This window comes from Cydia pomonella, chromosome 11 (assembly GCF_033807575.1).
Source record: "Cydia pomonella isolate Wapato2018A chromosome 11, ilCydPomo1, whole genome shotgun sequence".
Classification (NCBI taxonomy): Eukaryota; Metazoa; Arthropoda; class Insecta; order Lepidoptera; family Tortricidae; genus Cydia; species Cydia pomonella.
The window spans coordinates 5,273,858-5,287,467 of NC_084713.1; the positions used below are offsets into that span (position 1 = coordinate 5,273,858).

General features: G+C 37.4%; 1 long non-coding RNA gene across 1 annotated transcript; it reads left to right on the plus strand.

Annotated features, from left to right (window-relative positions):
* Nucleotides 1–7,629: 7,629 nt before the first annotated feature.
* On the plus strand, nucleotides 7,630–10,292 carry LOC133522680 (uncharacterized). Its single transcript, XR_009800104.1, has 3 exons — nucleotides 7,630–7,712; nucleotides 8,400–8,523; nucleotides 9,577–10,292. It is a non-coding gene; the product is annotated as an uncharacterized LOC133522680 (long non-coding RNA).
* The last annotated feature ends 3,318 nt before the right edge of the window (nucleotides 10,293–13,610 follow it).

Genomic DNA, 13,610 nt, shown 5'->3' on the forward strand with positions numbered 1-13,610 from the left:
GCCTAAATGTTTCACACTACATACCTCGCACACATTTAGTTCCCCTGCTTAACCGTGTCGGTAAAATGCATCGTCGCCATGGAGGTCCACGGTTTCAGAGTGAATTTTGTCACAAACCTCATTCGGCTTGCTTGTTTGTTGTTTTTATTTGCTTTATAAGTCGATATCGAAAACTTTTGCCATATCATACCATTGTTCATATTCTATAAAAATTCTCTATAATAATAATTAACTGAACACCTAGAGAGACTCGCTGAGTGGTTGGATCAAGGGTCAGATGCAGAAGGCGGTAATTTGGACATGGCGCGTATAGTGCGTCGGTTCCTCGGTTCCTCACTCTGCGGCCCTGACCACCGGCACCTTGGGCCCTGCCCTGTTTTGTAAGTGTATTTATATTTTACTTTTATATTATTATTATAAATGACCTAAACTTAAGACCTACAAGTCCTAAAACGAATAAAAGAAACCTTAACTGAAATTTTTTTAAATGTAATTTTGTTTAAGTTTTGGTTAGAGTGACTGGAATCGATGTCAGATGTTGATAATTTACAGCTTCGATAAGAATGAATGTAACCGATTTGCAAATAGGTAATGAAAGAGCTGACGTTGTAAATTAAAAATGTTTAGCTCAAGAAGCAGTCAGATTCGTTACCAAGATTTAGAAATTGTAAATGTACCCAGCAGACCAAGGTATGCTCAACAAGGAATAACCAGACATCCAGATCAAATACTGTTTGATCTTTTTACATAACCAAACAATTATCTGTATCATTGTGTGTATTTCTGTCTGTCGCTGTTCGCGTGTTGGCACGTCTTCAAGCGGTTTTTGTGGTTCTTCTATTCGTGGACGACATTGCTCTTGAGGCGGGCAAGGACGGGACGGACCCAAACTCTTTTAATTATTGGGGAAGACAAAGACGAATGATCCTGAAAGACTATGTTTAAGAAGCTTTTTTTTTTATTTCACTAGCTGAAAGAAGCATTAAGGTACTCTTCGGATTCAGACTACACTAGCACTACTGCTGCAGAAATGTGGAGCGACATTAGGACCTTACACACTGTCGACTGGTGGTGGTGGTAGGCGTTTGCGCACTGCGTAGTGGTGACACACAAGCGGCTGCTGGTCGGCGACCACTCGGAACACGGGTTCAAATGGAAGCATTCACACTGCGAGCAACTGTCGAGACGACAAATTTGTGTCTGTCTCTCTCTCAAACCTAGCTGTGAGAACACAACATGTTTTAGTGATGCTTCCGCGCGGCTGCTCTCCTGGCCCTAGTTACCTATGTTTTGGTCGCCGAGAGACCAAGTCGCCGGCGAGACGAGAGACTACTCGACAGTGCTTAAAGGCTCTAAAAGTAGATTGTGCTGCCCGGATTTTGACAGTACTTAATGGCCGGAAATAATTGGTACTTAGCTTTAGTAAATTGCTGCTAAAAATAGTCAACAAAATCGCAGTTCTCTTGCTGCCCTGTGACGCAGCTGCTGCGTGAAGTGAGAAACATGTTGTTTTATAAAGTAAATATTTGTTAAATTGCCGTGTTTAAAACAATTAAAATACATCGCATACGTGGGCACAATGAGTCATGCAATCGTCATGTCATGTTACTGTGATTAGCTGTAGTAAGTTTAGACTCTATCTGCATTTGCAAAATTGCAGATTGCCAAAGCAATTACTTTAAATAAAAAAAACTTTTTTGTAATGTAGGTATCTTATAAGATAACCTTGTTTCTCATTATTAGCGTTATTTATTATTAGCGTTAGTAAACTAACATGTAGATTAAGTTCAAAACTAACAATTATGTGGACCATTATGTTGTCTATAATAAATAAATAATAATAATAATTATATCTGCAGATATTTTTTATAGGACGCTAATTGTGAAAGGAAGACTTGATATTTGTTAATTTATAAAACGGTAAAATTATGGGAACTATCTAAATTATTTCAAATATTTCATTTTTTTGTTACTAGAAAGTAGACACGATATAAATAACAAACCGAAATAGACATAATCAAGAAAAACAGTTTAAAATACGGCCCTGGATACAAACAGGATGGTAGCATGCGTGTGAAATAGTCCTAATGAGACGTCTCAATCAAAATAACATTATGAGAGTCAGGTTAAAATCATATTTTAGTTTCCGCCATTGCTTTGCCAGTTGGCTAGCTTTTTGCACTCATAATTACAAATTATACCGCTTTGAACTACTATGCTAAAGCTTTTTGATATATTATGTATTCTGTCATATTTCAATATGTTATATGACTTCTCGTGATAATCTTATTTTATAATGCTATTTCGCCAATGATCTGTGGAGTTCCATAATTAAACTGCATAATTTATTATTTATGCAACAGAAATGATTTCTGCTCCAACTCTACCATAACAACTTTAACCGGCATTGCAAAATCAGTCTTTATAACCTAAAAATACGGTGCTTTAAATGCGTTTTTATATCTCCTATTCGGAAAAGGATTTTTTCTTCTCTGCTTGGAGGGATCAAAGTAGCACATTTCTGTTCTCTTTCTATTTTTTACTTTCTTGCATACATTTTTTTCTTAGGTTAAGTAATATTTTGAAACATAATAATGTCCTCATAGGTTATGTGAAAAGCAGTATCTGTGTCATATGGTAGCAACATTATTTCCACTTTGGGCGTTAATACTTGAATCCCTCACTACGCTCAGGATTATATTGTAGACTACTCTCGGGATCTATTATATTATTAGCTTATTTCCTTTCCTCAAACTATGTATATTGTATGTGTATTCCATCGACCGATCAAAAGGGCGGCCAACGCCCTACATTTATCGTCGCTTCTAAGATACGCACAAAATTAAAATCCCATGTCGACGATAACGAAGATTATCAAAAGAATAAACTGATTCTAATGTCCCGCCCACTGCTTAAATTTCCTTATTGAAAAACGCTTTAAAATATATGTATTATGTACAAACATAAGTCATTTTTCTTTCAAAGCGTTGGTTGTTTTTCCCAGAGTTTCCCAAGCGTAAAAGAATGTCGTGTTTAATGAACCAGTATATAAATGATCTCAAGATACGAATATTTCTAAATGAACACTAGTTATTCTTATAGTGGTTCCCCTTAGACGAATACAAAAGAGCGATGGTTAGAAGCGCATGGCGCGACCGAGCGAAAATAAAATAAACACACAATGTTCATCTAACATAATATTTTTTCAGCGGCATTATGGCGAAGGCTATATATAGAGGAAGGTTACTTCGTAATGGCGGAATGTTAGAACCCGCCTTTCCTTGTTTTGAATAGTATATATACTTATTGTTACGCTCTATGGATTGTAATTTATGTTAAATTTGTAGGAACGCTTATGTTGTGTTGCTGTGGTCGAGCGTCGATACTTTTCATTGAAGTAAAATTCGAATATATGTAATAATAGATCTCACACAAAAATACTTAATTAGTTAACAATAGTTTATTTATCTTAGAGTTTACAACAATTAAAACAATACAAATCTCTTCAACCGCTTGAGTTTTTCTCCGAGTCGTACTCTAACCGTCAATGTCACCTTTTACCAAAACCGCAGCAAAACTATCTGTCACTTGTCAAACATTTAACAAAATAAAACCAAAAGATCGTTCGAGATATCCTTAATATCTAACAGTAATTATGTAGCTATAAGTGTGACCCTTTATTTTTTTTTTTTTTTATTTTTTTTTTTTTTCGGTGGCACTCCAGAGGAGTTACATGCGCGTTGCCGACCCTAACCCCACCCCCCTCGTTGAGCTCTGTAATTGCACCCTGTAATTGGCTTCCATCTTTTATTCTGTTTTGATAGCGGATTGGATTTCCATACCATAAATAAATAAACAAATGTAGGAAGGTCATATTATTTGGCATACCCAACATATATTTCATACACCAATATTGAATGCACTTTTCTTGCTTAGTTTTAGTGTTTGTCAACAAAATGTAAGTAGTTTGGTGAAATTGTTACTTTTTTGTGGAATAAATGTAATTTTAACCTGTATGCTGTATGTGATGACGACTGTACAACAACAAGACGAAAAATTCTATTAACACGGAACACTAACTTTAGATGAAAAATTCACTGCGAAACGATTCAACAGACGGGCAATAATCAATTTACTCGTCATAAGGAGGGTCAGGGATTGAACGTGGTCGGGATCGTTTTGCGATTTGGCTGCCGAAAAGTGTTCTTTGCCAAGGCTTCGAAACCGGCTAAGCTTCTAAACCGTTATCATGTACTTGGCGCAAAACCTTTTAATTTCGGTTTCGCTTGAAAAACCGTTATTTTATCAATCGGTTTTTATGAGAAATGTTTTTGTCAAATTAACCGGTTTGGAGCATCAAAACCCCAAATGAAATGAAATGAAATGGTGTACCAAGACCCTAAATGAAAAGCTGTAATACCTAGGTTAAGATGTTCTAACACCAGTATTGTAGGTATGTATATAACTAACAATCTATGGGTAAACTGGCCTGAAATAAAGAACTAAATTAAAAATTAAAAAAACCGGGTTTTTCTTATGTCGGTGTCAATGTTTACGTGGCACACCAACAGGCCGGCCGGGCGTTTCGTCGCTCGTCGAATAAATCTGTTTTTTTAGGTTACAATAAAGTTCTTAAAACGTTCGCGCGAAAATCGAAATAAACCGGTTCCAAGCCTTGTTCGTTGCAATAACATGGACCACGATTCAGATTTAAGAAATTGTTACGATTCTGATCATACTTTGACACGACCTTGAACATCGCCCACGCTGATTGGTGTAAGCGGAATGAAGAGAAAGACGTGAAGTCAGTTGCACGAAAATCACCAAGACGATCGTCAAGGTCATATCAAAACCAGTCTAAATCCGTTACAAGTTGTTAAAGCCCAATCGGGCTCCTGTCAATATATATAGATCGTGTCATTCACGAAGACGCGTGCCTTTTGACTCGTAATGTTATGTTAGATTTGATAAATCTGTGCGTCATTGTGGATGACACGAACTATATTATTGTTTATTCAAGTAGGCCTAGTAACAAGGACTTTTGAATCGTCATATTATACGTACGGTCACGTCTGAAAATATCGATACGAAAAAAGTGCCAAAAATATGTATACACGACTTTATTGCCCATATATTAAGGTAGTGTATACATATTTCTGGCATATTTTCCGTATCGAAATTTTAGACGTGACTGTAAAAATATTATCTTACTTTAATTATTTCAGCAATTCTGCCTCTATCGCTCTTCCATATTCGTGCAAAAGAGAGGCAGATTATGAAGACATTTCGATTTCCGTGTTTCACAGTAGGCCCCCGTTTTCCCCAATTAGATCGAAGGTCAAGTGGACTTAGATTTATACGCGGAATTACGCAGGATTTTGGGATAAGGGTTGTAGCTAGTTTTAGTACTTCATCTTCCTCGCGTTGTCCCAGCATTTTGCCATGGCTAATGGGAGCCTGGGGTCCGCTTAGCAACTAATCCCGAGAATTGACGTAGGCACTAGTTTTTCATTGTGTCAATAACATACTAAAAAATCACGGAGAATGGAAATTATTTAGAAGTAGAAAAAACACTTTCTCTTTTTGTAAGGACAAGTACGTCGTATAAATCCCTCTTAAGTATTATATACTTAAGTCTTAGTCCTCAGATCAATATATTCGGAAAATTTAAGCAAATTATGCGCATGCAAATGAAATGCAAACATAAACAGGGTAGTTCCCATCGCATAGCGACTATATTGGATAAATAAGCGGCCATACCTATTGCTAAAAGGCGATTACAACACTTTTTAATTCAATAAGCACATACATATTTATACATCAGGAATGTCAGGAATGTCGCATTCTTCACATTCGCGAATGCGAATCCGAATGTTGGATGCGAATGTTCGAATGCGAGTGCGACAACGAATGTTAGGGAATATGTAGGTTTTTTTGTCATTCCTAATTATAAAAAAAATATGTTAGTACTTAAAACATATGTAACCATAGAACGGGATGTTATAAAGTGTTGAGAAATCTACTGGTCAAAATGCATTACTCGAAAACAGTTTGCGCGCACTGCCCATACGTGAGTCGACGAGACAGGACACGACCTGCGCACATTCGCATTCACAAAACATTCGTTTCATTTGATGCGAATGCGAATGTCGATGCGAATGTTTAAAATGATGCGATATACGAATGTGGGAATCCCTATTATACATACGCTATAGGCCACAAGGTTTAAGAGAAGCAATTTGTATTAGTATTGTAAAAGAAAGACATCAAGGGAGGTAGAGATAATATAAAGGAAAGTTGTTACGAATCTCGAGGTAATTTTAGAGCATTCTCACACTGTCCGATCCAATATCGTAAGCCGGATGATCTTTGGAGAAAAACAGCTGCTAGAAAATGCCCTATAGCGTCAAGTCCTTTTATTTTTGCGCTTTAACGATTTCTTTTGAACAATAAACAATGTTTGCTTCTTTGTAGTCGTATTTGTCATATTTTGATATCGCATCAGATAAAGTGAAAATGCTCCTACACTGGTTGGTCTATTACTCGACCGCGTGCATTGAGAATACATGGCCTGATCATACAATTAAGAATTCGATGTTCATTTGCAAATCAGTTTATGTATGCAAAACCCAGACGTAGCCAGTACCTTTAGCATGAGTTGCTGTCGAAAATCTGAGTTTATTAGCTTAGGTGAAAAGGTATTTTTTTAATAACTATGTACTCGTACTTAGATAGTATCCAATAAGCCTGCGACACAGCACCGCAAATCATGGCGCACCTGCTGCTGGATTGCTCCGTGTGCCACGGTCCGGGCTATCAGCATCGCTGCTTTCTGGTCATCCAGTGTTTAGGGGAACCTTGAGACGAGAGAAAAATAACAAGTTACTATCAAGTTTTTGGTCGGTTTTAGATAGTTGGCAGTCCTCAACTGCGTGTTTCTCCAGATACTTCCTGCTTCGTACAGCTAAACAGTCGCCCGCGGTATTTCCGGACCACATTCAAACCTTCAAGAATAGAGCGTACTGTGAAGGTTGGAAACCTTCACAGTCTTTTTGAAGATAACTGGCTGCAGTTATAGATTTGAATTCAGAACTATCGCCCTGCCAGATGAATAAAGATCTGCAGACGGGCATTCAGGGGGTGGCAGTCATTAAGGGTAGTTGATTTTATAATCTTGCAAAAATAAGAAAAAATATATAATATCAGAAATCGTCTGTGTTTATATTCCCCACCACACCGCACATAGACCGCATTCCCCCATTACAGTACCTACTCCCGTCTTAAAGGCCGGCAACGCACTAGCAACTCTTCTGATTAGTGTAACAGTAGTTAAAGTACTTACCCTGGTTCGCCGAGCTATTGAAATAATAGTTTCATCTAGCAAATCATTTAGGAAAACAAACAAAATTCTTCTCCGGTCATAATAAATTCAAGATGGCGCTATTTTCGTCAAGGAGCCGCAATTATTCAATGACACGGCTTTTTCTATTAAACTTATTGTTAACGCCCCGACATTTGGATTGGTGCCATATTGTCTTCTATTATAGAACTCCATTATGGTGACTTTAGACGTTTGGCGACTAAATTTGTGACAATTGCGTGACTTCTAAATCAGTTCAGTCAGTAGGAGTGGAATGCCCTGCCCGAGTGTGTGTTTCTGCATGAGTACAATCCGGATCTCTTCAAGGCTAGAATAAATAGGTATCTCATAGGTAAGCGTGCTTCACGGTAGACCGCATCATCACTTACCATCAGGTGAAATCGTGGTCAAACGCCTGACTATCATCCATAAAAATAAAATAAAACAAGTTCGGTAAGTATTATCCCTTTTCTTCGCAAAAAACTGAGACTCGTTTGCGACTGCAAAAAAGAACTGGAAAGTTAAATGAAAAAAAAAAAAAACCGTAGGTAGGTACTTCTTTGATGAATCTTCATGTGACAACCGAAATCACTAATTTCTTTTCACAAGTTCAGATGCATAATAAATCGTATACTTGTAATAAAACAAGGTTGATATTTGTTTAATTTTTTGTACATTAAGTTTTGGGGGTTATTCCCACTAGTTACCAAGTTGTTACCAGTGGTAACTAATGGATTTTTTTTCCTACCTTTTACCACTGGTAACTACTGGGAAAAAAACACCACTAGTTACCACCAACAACGTGGTGACTAGTGGGATTTTTTTCCCGGTAGTTATCACCAAAAGTTATCACCACGTTGTTGGTGGTAACTAGTGGTGTTTTTTTCCCAGTAGTTATCACCAAAATTTGGTTAGCGTTCAATACTAATAAAAATAGTATAAATATAGATAGAGTGCTTTAATCAATAATTAATTACAAGTCGAATTAATTATAAGTTAATTCGTTATCCGTTTAATTATAAGTCGATCACTGTTTCAGTAAACTGTCTTAAAAGTGATCGAGAGCTGCAGCCCGCAGTCTGCATCAGTCCGCCACCGCATGCTCCCGTTGAAGACACTTGTTATGGACCGAAACATGTCGAGCAATCTTCTACTTAAAATACGTGAGTGACCCGTTTTAATATACTCGTATTTAGTAGACAAGCTACGGTCTAAAATGGTAATATACTAAAATGGTAATATGGCCTATACATTTCGTCTCACTCATGAACAAGGCTCGGAGCCGGCTTTAAAATAGCGGTAAATACCGCTTTATTTTGGTTTTTACTCCGAATTTTCATAAGAACGCGAGCGTTTTTAGAACTTTATTGTAACCTAAATAGACCGGTTTATTCAACGAACGACGAGCCGGCCGTCCGATACACAAGGAAAAAGACACCCATATTGGAAAAACCGGTTGTTATTGTTCTAAACCGGTTAATCTGTCAAATTTTTACAGAAATGCTCTCCTAAATATCGGTTTAAAAATACCGATTTTACGAACGAAACCGAAATTAAAAGGTTTTGCGCCAAGTACATGATAATGATAACGGTTTGGAAATTTAACCGGTTTCCAAGCCTTGCATATGAATTTGTAATAAGCAGTTGTATTCTCAAATATCTTTACTCATTTAATATCGTAATAAAATGCCGACTGCTCATAATTCCAATCTGTCTTAACGTATTAAGGCGAAGCTGATTAACTTAACATAAATAAGACCCTTAATCCACGGACTTTATGCCGTTTAAATAATAAATACAATACGAGCAAATCTTGGCAATGGAAATTGCGGGAATTGGGGCAGACTTTACAGCGTAGTGCACATTAAAGTAACAAGGTTCTGTATATTGGTTTAAAGTTTAACGATTTGTACACCCCTTACGACACATACACAAGCTTTGTTGAGCTTAGTGTGGGACTCGATGGTATTGTGACACACACGTCACATTTTAATTAAATAGAAAGGGAACAAGTCGTGCAGTGTTGGCCGAATGTTAATTGCAATTGACCATTAAGCATTAAAAATTGAACCGTAAACCGTAACGGACGGTTACAGTTGACGGTTCAATTTGTAATGGTTAATGGTCTATGGCATTAACGTTTCGACCAACACTGGAGTCGTGGTATGTCTGTTTTTCCGACGCTCTGGACTCATTAGGATGTTGGCGTACGGCAGGGCACGTGACCTGCGGCGAGCAGCCAGGCGTTACCCGTATTTGGCATATAAGGGACGCCATGGGACCGCGAACATTCTACCATGACACCCCCCAGCAGCCCAGCTAGCTTACGTTGGATCAACCGCACCAGAGAGGAAGTTCAGGAACGATAACTACATCACATCGATCTGATGTCATTGCACGTTCGAATTGGCCGGTTAGACGTATTAAGTCCTCGTCCCATCGGTCTTACTAAGGGATAATAATTATGTAGTTATTTTTGTAAGTACAGTTTAATCGTTTAGTTTACTCAGTTTAAACTAATTTTAATATCTATATCACTAATGTAACCTATAACTTACGTGTTTGGCATATCTGTTAGTGTATGTTGGTTAATAAATAAACAATATTTCCGTGCTTCTGTGAGAAAATACCTATGTGTTAAATTAAATTTACTTATAATTTATTTCGCTGTACCGGTGTGCACTGAAGTTTACAAACAATACGCGTTTCCGCGTGCCAGCAGTTTGAACCGGGTAAGAAAATGGACGTGCATGACGACTTCATTTGTTGCAATAATGCAGTTAATAATGTTTTTTAAGGTCAGGCAAGGTAATTACTTGTTTTATTCGACTAAAAAAAGATGAGAGCAATTTTTTACTGACTGGTACATACCTTCACATGTTATTCGAGTGTATCTGTGCATACGCGCATTCATTCTCTCAAGGGGTGGGCGGGGCGGTCAGCTCCCCAGCAGCCCCCCCCTGCCTGTACCGGCCTACGCCTATGTCATTGGTCATTGTTCTACCTAACCTATGTTTAATACCTAACCTCTTAACGTCAGTTTAATGAAAAATATAGTACCTGCCATTCGATTCCTTATACATATTTTATCGAAAAATAGATTGTATAGCAACTATTCACGTAAAAGCAATATTTCACTGTTCAAGACAGCTTCAACTTGGTCGTGAGTGACATACCGTTTAGGAAGGGACGTTTCGCGCGGCGAGTACGATTGTCAGACTTTGACTGTCATTTCTGACTTTTGTATAGCTTTAATGCAATGGGTCCCATACTCCCATATACATAGACAATTGATCCTCAAAATAAACCGACTGATCGGCTTATACCATTAATAAAAACTAGCCTATTGCTCATAACTTTGGACGACTTTAGAAGTTCTTAACGTACAAAGCGTTAAATAATAAATTACTTAATAACATAGAAAAGCCTTATCCACGGCCCCTGTTTACCTTGTTATCGCGATCAAACCGAAATGAAGTGATGTAACATCGCCTTCACTTCATTATATGCCAGTTATCGAACTTTTCGAGAGTTTATCAGATAAGCGCGATAATGAGAGTAAAAGCTTGATTGAGTTTCGGAACTGACAATGTGGGCCGCTGTGACGACTTATTTTTAGACATGCAATTGAAAGTGGAAATATCAGTGACGGAATATTATATAGACGAAGATCTCAATATACAATACAGTATTTTTGACTTCAAAAAACGGTCCATATAATTGATGCTTATCTGTCACATATATCTTAAAGTAATCTCTTATCCATAAAGGTACCCCGCCCGCAGCTTCAATATTACCCAATACCTACACAGTTATTTTTGAGCTCGAGTCAGACATGGCAGAAACTGGCCGAAGACCGACGGATGTGGCTTCGTGTTCACGATGGTCAATACAAGCACGACGATGCCCGGTTATCTTCTTTAAAAGACAAACGCATGAGGCGTCACGAAAAGGCCTCCAACACCTGCCCACCTGGGGGAGTTTACACCTGCTGCGTGTGTGGCCCAGGGACCCTCTCTCGTGTAGGGCTATACGAACGCATCAAGTGTCGTAACCGGAATGCTGCTTAATGCTGGCCATACACACCAAGGTATGCCTGCGCAGTTTTGTTAACTGCACAGATGAAACGGAGCGTGTGTGGCGTTCGACTGTGCAGTTTCCTATAACTATCCAAAACTGCGCAGGCCTAGTGTGTATGGCCAGCTTTAAACATCTGAAAAAGGCCTATTATATTAGTGCAGCGGCGAGAGTCACTCATTTTATTAACGAAATCGACAACGAAACGACACAGCATGAACGTCGCAACAGTAGTAGCTACAGTTGAGTTTTCATCGGAATGTTTACGTGACAGTTCGATAATCGAAGCAGGTGACCTACCGCGAACACCGAAGCTTGCGGCATCATACTCTTTTACTTCAGTTAAGGCGTAATTAAGGAGTGACAGAGATAGTTGCTCGAAATTTAGGAACTTCTATTTTGGCGGTTACAGCCCAGATTTGCCTTGTTAATCAAACACCACTATAAATGAATATTTCATTTCATCAGTTATTAATGATGGGGCAACACAATATATTATTACTTATACATAACCTTCGAACCATAGGTAAATGTCAAATCAAATTCATTTATTATGCATATCAAAATTGCTTAAGTCCATGCATAAATAATTTAATTTATCGTCGTTCGTATAGTAAAGTATCGGATCGTTAATATTGATTTATTTTTACCAATGTTCTCTTCACCTTTTTACGATGTTGCTGCCTGCTTTACTGCCGCGAAAGTTTAATCTGTCACTACTAACAGGGAAATTGACAGTGACAGGCCCGTGTCGATGTCCCAGCAGTAATGGTCCTGTAGCGCTGGCAATATTTTGAGTCCTAAGTGTAAAGAATATTAAAGTCAATTCTTTTTTGCTTGTGAATTCATTGTAAATATGTAAATCTTAGATTTCGTTTTGTAATATAGCTGCAGTTGGCATCTGAATGTCACCTCCGACATAAGACCAGACGATTCAACGGAGAAAAGCCGTTTTGTCACCAAAATAGTGTTTAGTTTTTACATGTACTTATGATAGTTTGTAAGGTATGTTAATTGACGATATTTGATTTTTGTTTGATTTTATACACATTTGTCAACTCACCACTGTATGGACAAATCCTTTGATAAATAAAAAAACCTTTTTTTATATAATCCAGTTTTACACATAATTCATACCTATAGATTTATAGCCTAAATACAAATCAAAATTAGATGCTAACGAAAAAAATACTTAGGTAAGTGCAATTAAAGTATAAAAAGCATAAATATCTGAGAACAATAATTTGTGATTAAAATCCATAAGTATAAATAAGTTTTTGGCAATAATTTTATTTTGCCAAGAACTTATTTATACTTATGGATTTTGTCGCAACTTTTGTACTTTTCTTACCACGGACAACTTATACCCATCGAGACAATGTAAAAACCCCAAACACAATCAGGTTGCGTTGTTTCATCAGAAATCCTATGGGCACCTCCTGTCTCCATCATCAGATCAGCTCGATGGTACCATAATATTGTATTGTCACCCGACTTATATGCATGTAAACTTTCAGCGCAATCGGATATGGGGAAGTGGGTCAAATTTAGCTTCCAAGATTTGACACTAACAAAATAACATACTTCCTAACAGGGCAAGTTAAATAAAAGCTTTTAAAAAAGTCTTTCTTAGACAATGAAAGTAAAACATTTTTCCGAAAGACTTTTATGAAGTGTAGGTACCTATTGGCTAGAGTGAACTCTGCATTGCTGAAGCCAAATGCGGGCAGCATTACCGGCGGCCTTGGTCGGATTTGTTTTAATATGGTAGAAATTATAGTTCGAGTCAACCAAGCTTTTTGTTAACTTGTATTTTATTTATTTTTACTTTTAATAAGTGGTGCCGCTTTGGTGATATTTGTGGATTTGCGTTTAAAAAGATTTTATTTATTTTTTAACCTTTATTACACAAAACAAATGAATAATAAGGCAAGTACTACAATTACAACACAAAAATACGCAAATAAATATTTATAAATAAATAAAGACAAAACATATAAAGTTAATAATACCCTAAGCATATTTCATTCTGCTAGCAAAAAAGCACGTTAAGAGTTATTACACGAACTTACGTATATTTGTCGGATTTTTTAGTTATAATAAAAGGAAGTTGTCTACGTCGCAGCAGTAATGTAGCTACAGTTGCCATCCAAATGTCACCATTAATTAGGCT